The sequence below is a fragment of the Lepidochelys kempii genome, chromosome 11 (genome assembly GCF_965140285.1).
Source record: "Lepidochelys kempii isolate rLepKem1 chromosome 11, rLepKem1.hap1, whole genome shotgun sequence".
NCBI lineage: Eukaryota > Metazoa > Chordata > Testudines > Cheloniidae > Lepidochelys > Lepidochelys kempii.
Window position 1 is genome coordinate 76,954,840 of NC_136390.1, and position 8,314 is coordinate 76,963,153.

General features: G+C 55.3%; 1 non-coding gene across 1 annotated transcript; it reads right to left on the reverse strand.

Moving 5' to 3' along the window:
* Nucleotides 1-6,749: 6,749 nt before the first annotated feature.
* Nucleotides 6,750-6,831, reverse strand: TRNAS-CGA (transfer RNA serine (anticodon CGA)). The gene has a single exon. It is a non-coding gene; the product is annotated as a tRNA-Ser (tRNA).
* Nucleotides 6,832-8,314: the final 1,483 nt, after the last annotated feature.

Here is an 8,314-nt window from a genome sequence, read left to right on the forward strand (position 1 = left end):
CGTTCCAGAGACGCTGTTTGTGATGTTCCCTGCCACAGAGCGGGGTGATGTGTTTCCTTTCACCTTTCCCATTTTCCCTTATTCTTTTTAAAATTAATTGTTGGTTAAATAACTTGCATTTGCTTTAAATTATATGTAATGATTAGTGGGTCAGAGAAGTGCCCAGTACAGGGAGTACCCCGGAGTAGGGACACCCGAGCCCCTGTCCTAGGTGACCACCGCAGGGTTGGGGGTCGAGCCCCCCAGGAATCCTGGGTCCAGCCTTGTCGGGGTTATGAGGACTCTGCCAGACAGGAGAGTGGAAGGGGAGTCCTCCAGGGTAGGGAGGCCTCTGGGGAAAGGGAGTGGGAGCGAGGACTCAGATCCTTTCGCTAGCCCACTTCACCGGGGTCGTGCAGAAGCCAGGACAGTTCCCCACAAGAGCGGGACTATTCCCCCGCTTACAGGAAGAAGGAGGTGCCTGAAAGTAGGACCCACTAAACCCAGCGTGCGAGGCATCTCCACACCGACGCTAACCAACGGGAAAGGCCGATGGGAGGGGTGTGTCCTGAGCCCCCCCGCCTCTCTGGATCTCAGGTTACGAGGTCTGGCTTGGAGAGAGGTACCTTCCCCGGCTCCCGCCCGCCCAGCTTTCCCCCACCCCCTGCCCTGCCCTGCCCTGCCCCGGCCGTACCTGGTTCCAGCCCGGCCCTGCCGCGGGGTGGGACCAATACTGCTGCCAAGGCCGTCCCGAGGGGGGTGCGGGCTCGGGGCAACCCCCCCTCCGCCCCAGACCCCCCCCCGCTCCACCCCTTCCCCCAAGACCCTGCCTCCTTCCGCCCCTGAAGCAGCAAGATTAATCCCATACATTGCACTGATTGTGACTTATTTGCCTGATTTGAAACGAGACCAAAAGGACCTGAGTCTCCTCGCTGTCGATAGCCCCCGCTCGGCCAACATGCCCTGAGACTCTGAGGGGCGGGCGGCTGAGAGGTCTCACCAGAGGTCCCACAGGACGGCCAGGTCACCATCAGAGCGGATCGCTCTCAGATCCAGACCCACCTCTTTGTGAGGACCTCCCGCGATGAGAGCAACCCCCCCTTGCCCACCCTCCTCCTTGGGAGAGAGAGGGAAACAGGGGAAAAAGAAGCAAGAGAAGAGGAGAAAGGAGGGAGGAAAGAGGAAAAGGGAAACCCAAAAGGATAAACCCCAAGGTCCCCAGTGATTCCAAGCGTCAAAGCACTCGGTAGGAAATCACATTCTGCCCCCTTAAGCCAGTGTTTTCTGTGCCGAGAATCCTGCCTGCAGCAGGTGCATCCGACCCAACAGGTTCCAAACCTCTCGCAGCCTCCGACCTTGTCCAAGGGACGTTCGTTTTCTGGCACAACCAGGGGTAGGAAAGGAGAAAACTCCACAGAGGCTCCTCCTCATGCTACGAAGTGAATCCTAATTCTCTCCCCGTCCTCGAGGGGAGACCGGGAGAAGGAGACGTGCGGCAGCAAAGCCGGGGGGGTCTCAGCGACTGCCCTGGCCCTGCCCCTCGGCCCTGCCCCGCTGATGTCGGGGTCTCTCTGTGAGGTCACCCCCTCCCCACCACCTTTGCCCAATGGGCGGAGGTCCTGCAAAAGGCTTTTGTGATGTCACTGCCCCCCCACCCCTCCCCTCCCAGCTGATGTCCTGCCCCTGCCCAGCCTCTTGGAGCTTGGAGTTGTTGCCCCCGGATCTCCGCACTCAATGACTGGTGAGTCGGGGGATGGAGCCGGCTATACAATAAACCACCAGTTTTTCATAAATTAGTCGACTTAAGGCCAGAAGGGACCATTGGAGCATCTAATATGACGCCCTGCATCTCCCAGCCCTCCCGTGTATCACAAGAGCTGCTTTTTGATGAAAGCACTTTCCCGAAGGGCATCTACTCTTCACTGGAAGACATCAAGAGATGGAGAATCCATCACTTCTCTTGCCAGTTTGTTCCAGTGATGAGTCGCCCTCCCTCTTACAAATCTCTGCCTTGTTCTCAGGAGAATTTTTCTGATTTCTGCTTCCAGCCATTGGTTCTTGTTCTGCCTTTCTTTGCAAGACTAAAGAGCCCTTTAAATACTTGGTGTTTTCTCTCAGCGAAGGCACTGCAGGCTGCCATCAGCTCACCTCTCCATCTTTTTAAAAACTAAACAGACTGAGTCTTTCTGTCCCTCCTTATAAGTCTTCTCCATCCCTCAAATATGGCTCTTTTTTGCACCCTCTCCAGTTTTTTTAACGTTATTTTTGAAATGTGGACACCAGAACGGGATGCAGTATTCCAGTGTCAGTCTCCCCGCTGCTGAATCACCTCCCTTTCCATCCTCTCTTTATCTATCCATGGATGGCGTCACGGACTCACAGGACTTGTGCTCTCTCTCAGCCTCGTACAGTCCTTGGGAGGAACCCCCTTCAGTGTGACAGCCCTTCTTGGAGATCCACTCTCTCGAGGGTTAAGCCGTAGGCCCTTCCGCCTCCTGGAACACCTCTTCTCTCAGCCTTGAGCATGCCTGTCTGCCGTGGGCCCCCTCAGGGAGTCCCCTCACTCTGGACCCCTGGGGCCTCTACTCCCGGAGGGAAGAACGCAACCCCGATCCCGAGACTGCCGTGACTCTCAGCCAGCGTAAAAGAGAGGGGTTTACTGAGCATCTGAACACAGCACAGGAAACTCTCAGGGCCTCAGGCCTAACCTCCCTCTGCACAGTCCATCTAGGTCTCTCCTGCACCCGTGTGGGCTCTGGCTGTTTTCTCTCCCCAGTCCAGAAGCCCCCTCCTTCCAGCTAAGCGTCCGATATCACCTTCCCACAAGCCTGTGTCCTTTGTCTTCTGTCCCAGGTGAACAGGCTGCCTGGGTCTCCTCTATCTCAGCCTCTCCTCTCCTCCCTCTTTTCTTTCCCCCTGGCTGGAAGCAGTCACCGGGTCTTCTCTCCTCAGCCCATTGTCCTTCTACTGGCCCGACCTGGCTGTGACTTCCAAGCTGGGCCTCCCGCTCACCAGTCGCTGGGGTATCCGTTCTCCAGGCCTTTGCCTGGGGGCCCAACTGACAGGAGAGATCACCGCTGGTCCTCTGTAACAACAAACTACCTCTCCCACCTCGTTAAACAAACAGCACCCAGGGAAACTGAGGCATGCAAACCATTGAAAAACCAAGAAAATCCCCCCGTCATCACCGATGGCTTTGGCCCTGTTCCCCACAGCATCGCACCGGGAGCGGATGTTGAGCGGCTTGCCCGGTATGACACCTAAATCCTTGACAGAGTCACGGCTTCCCGGAGTACAGTTCCCCCTCGGTGGCCTGCCTGCTCTGTCCTGCTGCCCCCTCCCACTGCGCCAAGAGGGGACCTGGTGACTGGAGCTGCTGTGGTTGTGTGAGAGCGCCGGGCTGAGAGACCAAAGGGCACCTCCGTTCTGGAACAGAGGGGTCTGGCCGGTAGGCGCAGTCGCCCCCGGTTTGGGGCACAGAAGGGGCTGTGGCTGGCAGCAGCTTGAAGCCCGTCCCCCAGCTGCGCTAGGCACTGTTTGAATGAGTGCAACGTCCGTGTTACATACGGGCTCCTGGGGCTCGGTCGGAAGCACTGAACTGCCTCAGAGTTCTCTGTTTGCAAGGTCGGTCCCAGGAGATTAGAGAGACAAGGCAGGGAGGGGATCTCTTTCATTCTCCAACTTCTGCTGGGGAGAGACAAGCCTTCGAGCTCCGCAGATCTCGTCCTCAGGCCCTGGTCTCTCTCTGTTAGCCGACGGCCAAGGATGTTTGGTGAGGTTCCAGCTATGCCCGTTTATACCATCCGTGACTTTAACCGCTAGGACGCACTGTCCCTTCGCGGCGGGCAGCCCGGGCTAGGCTGACGGATGCCCCAAGGTCCTAACCACCCGTGACTTTAACTGCTAGAGCTCAGAGCTCCTTCGCAGCGAGCAGTCAATACTGACTGACAGGTGCCCCAATGGCAGCACTAAGAGCCTCTCCACACCCGTGACTTTAACTGCTAGAGCTCAGAGCTCCTTCGCAGCGGGCAGCCAGGATTGACTGACAGGTGCCCCAAGAGTTTGCCCCGTGGAGGCGGCACAACTCAATTCTAGGCTCTTAGTACTCTCACCTAATGGCCAGGCTTTAGAGCCAAAACGGCTGAGGTTCTTTAATTGTGTTGGCTGCTTTACAGTAAACCAGAGAAAACAAGTCAGGCTTATGCATAAATGGTTTACCAAAATTTATTAAGCTACATTCTAATCATGTGGTTTCAAAATTGCTAGTGCCTACTTATTTAAATGTAGAGATGTTACACACACAAACAAGTTACAAAACTGAAGCCACAATCCCAAAGAAAGAAAACAAAGTATAGAGCTCTATTTCAAAATATGTGTACACTAAAGATAGGAGATCAGGTGTGGGTGCTTCTTACCCTCCTTGCATCTCTCGATTCCAGCGGTGCCAAGCCAGGATCGGTCACTCAATTCCGCGGAAAGACGAATAAGGGACAAGGCGTAGGGACCCTCTCAGCTGCAGAAGCCTTGGGAGGCTGTCACTTATCTGACCAGCAGATAGATAATGAAAAGCACTCAAAAATCAGGGTGCTGTAGGTCCCCTACTTATACCTCTGTACTCCTTTATTCTCTTTCTCCTTTCTTATGCCAAATTGAGGCTGGTCTGTCGGGGTGATGCCAGCTTTCGCAAGAGTAGTTTACACTTGCAAGGGAGAGAAACAATAAGTGTCGACTACTGGACATTTCTTTTATCAGGGTAAATATTTTCCCACCTAGGACGTTGGTGTGAGTGCATCACTCTATTTAGTAGGGGCGAAGAGCCATGTCTGTCACAGGGCCTCTGCCTGCTGTGAGCTTAATCCTTGTATCTGTTCCCAGAGGCACATTGTAGCAGCACACCTGTGCTTTCACAGCTTCAAAGGCTGTGCTGGAATATATGTTAAGTGCCCTGTTCCGGCTTCCTCCTGTGTTTCCAGCAATGCTGGTCTGAGCAGGGGGGGGCTGGCTGTCTGGCTACACTCTCCCCAACAGAACCGGGTCCAATAAACCATATGACCTCCCCGGCCTGGTCTCTCGGTGTTTTCTGCTCCCACGGGCGTGGCTGGGAAGGGCCACAGGGCTCAGCAGGCTCAGGGAGAAACCTCAGCCCCACTGGAGACAGGAGGGGAGCAAACCTCACAATCCGTGTGGTCACTGCAGGTCTGTGCAACTGCCCCCCACTCACTCAGTGGCAGTCTGTGGGGGAGGTCTAGGGTGGCCAGGTGTCCCGATTTTAGAGGGACAGTCCCGATTTTTGGGTCTTTTTCTTATATAGGCTCCAATTACCTCCCACCCCCGTCCCGATTTTTCACACTTGCTGTCTGGTCACCTGAGGGAGGTCTGGCAGCCCCCTCCCCAGCCACAGTCCATGCGTGCCCAGCAGTCCCTGTGAAAGCTCACCTTTTCCGGGTGTCTGTTTCACACCCTCTGCCAGAGACGTTCCCCATTCTTTCTCCAGTTCAGCTGGCAGCAGGTCTCGTGCGTGGGGCGGGGGAGAGCTGAGATTTCAGGCTGCTGTCTTATGGCAGAATTGCTGCGATTAACTGGCTGAATGTGCTAATTCTGAGGACGAAACGGGGAAAGGGGCAGAGATCGAGAGTCAGGGAGTGAAATGGAGAAAATACAGGAAGCATTTCGAGCAAGGGCGAAGTGCAATAACCAGAATCCAGAATATTCTCTGCACCCCTTGTCTAACTCTGGGCCGGATTCTCTTCCGCATTGACGGCCCTTTCCCTGTCTCCGGCCGTGTCTGGAGGGCTTTATGCCCCTGTCCAGCCCCTTCACACTGCCAGGAAGGGAGAGGTGTTATGGAATCTTAGCCCAAAGAGGAACCAGGCCCTGTGTCACCTTCATCCTGGGTTTCAGATGACCCCGAGAAGTTGGGGGGCCACCGGGGCCTAGAGCATGGCCCTGCCACAGCGGCCCCGCCCCCGGTCATCCTCTTCCCCCGAGGCCCCGCCCCCCACTGTTCACTCCTCTGGCCCCCGAGGTCCCCCTACCTGCCCCTCGCTCCTCTCCGCCTCTTCCCCCAGGACTCCACTCACCCCCTGCTTGCTCCTCTCTGCCCCTTTCCCCGTAGGGGGACTACCGGGGGCCATGGGGCCAGGCACCCGTCCCTTTTCTCTGTCTTCGGTGAGCGGGGGGCAGTGGGGTCCTTGGGGAAGGAGGTGGAGCAGGACAGGAAGAGGCACGAGAAGACGGGGCCGTGGGGGAAAAGGCCGAGGGGGGGTGGGGTGCAGGTTTTGGGGGAGGAGGCGGAGGGGGGATGGGAAGAGGCAGAGCAAGAGCAGGGCATCGGGCTAAGAGGCAGAGGGGAGCGGGGTGCAGGCGGGGCCCCCACTTCTCTGGAGCTTCGCTTCCAGCACTCGAAAGATGACCATGGGCCCACGGGCCTCCGGAGGGGAGACCCGCCCCACATCCCCAGCGTTTCCCCCCCGCATGTACGGCCTTTTGGGGGAGGCTCAGCCTCCCCTGGCCTCTGATACGGGCTGCCCGTGCTCAGTTCCTTCCACGCTCTGGAGAGGAGCAGCACCCAGGGGTGGGGCTGAGCCGGGAGGCGCTGGGTGAGGGGCAGTGGCCTGAGACCGCAGGGACACAGCGTGAGGCACCATCCCAGGCATCCCCATGAAAGGAGCAGAACAGGGTTTACCTGGGGTGGGGAGTGTATGGAAAGCGTCCCAGGGTCGGTGGAGATGTATTGCCCTGGTGAGCAAGTGTGGCAAAAACACAGGCCTCGCTGTGAGCAGGATTTGAACCTGCGCAGGGAAACCCGAATGGATTTCGAGTCCAACGCCTTAACCGCTCGGCCCTCACAGCTGTGAGTGACGTGGCCCCCAGTGGCAGTCTCTACTGGAGCGGCTGGAAGCCGACGGGAGGGAGCTCTCCAGCCTCAACGAGCAGCCGTAGCCATGTTGGCAAGAGAAACTCTCCCAGCACCATAGCACTGTCCACACTGGCGCTTAGGTCCGTGTAACTTGTGTCACTCGGGGGGTGGCTTATTCACACCCCTGAGCCACATACGTTCTACCAACACAAGGGGGAGTGTAGACGCAGCCTTAGCAGAGACGCGATTAAGATCCACTTCCTGGACACTACTGTGCTAATAAACGATGGTCACATAAACACCACCCTATACTGGAAACCTACTGACCGCTGTTCCTACCTACATGCCTCCAGCTTTCACCCTGACCACACCACACGATCCATCGTCTACAGCCAAGCTCTGCGATACAACCGCATTTGCTCCAACCCCTCAGACAGAGACAAACACCTACAAGATCTCCATCAAGCCTTCTTACAACTACAATACCCACCTGCGGAAGTGAAGAAACAGATTGACAGAGCCAGAAGAGTACCCAAAAGTCACCTACTACAGGACAGGCCTAACAAAGAAAATAACAGAACGCCACTAGCCGTCACCCTCAGCCCCCAACTAAAACCCCTCCAATGCATTATTAAGGATCTACAACCTATCCTGAAGGATGACCCAACGCTCTCACAAATCTTGGGAGACAGGCCAGTCCTTGCGTACAGACAGCCCCCCAACCTGAAGCAAATACTCACCAACAACCACACACCACACAACAGAAACACTAACCCAGGAACCTATCCTTGCAACAAAGCCCGTTGCCAACTGTGCCCACATATCTATTCAGGGGACACCATCCCAGGGCCTAATCACATCAGCCACACTATCAGAGGCTCGTTCACCTGCACATCCACCAATGTGATATATGCCATCATGTGCCAGCAAGGCCCCTCTGCCATGTACATTGGCCAAACTGGACAGTCTCTACGTAAAAGAATATATGGACACAAATCAGATGTCAAGAATTATAACATTTATAAACCAGTCGGAGAACACTTCAATCTCTCTGGTCACGCAATCACAGACATGAAGGTTGCGATATTACAACAAAAAAACTTCAAATCCAGACTCCAGCGAGAGACTGTTGAACTGGAATTCATTTGCAAATTGGATACAATTAACTTAGGTTTGAATAGAGACTGGGAGTGGCTCAGTCATTCTGCAAGGTAACCTATTTCCCCTTGCATAATGACAGGTTTCAGAGTAACAGCCGTGTTAGTCTGTATTCGCAAAAAGAAAAGGAGGACTTGTGGCACAAATAAATTGGTTCGTCTCTAAGGTGCCACAAGTCCTCCTTTTCTTTTTACTGATAAAGTTTGCGGATGATACCAAGATGGGAGGGGTTGCAAGTGCTCTGGAGAATAGGATTAAAATTCAAAATGATCTGCACAAACTGGAGAAATGGTCTGAAGTTCACAGGCTGAAATTCAA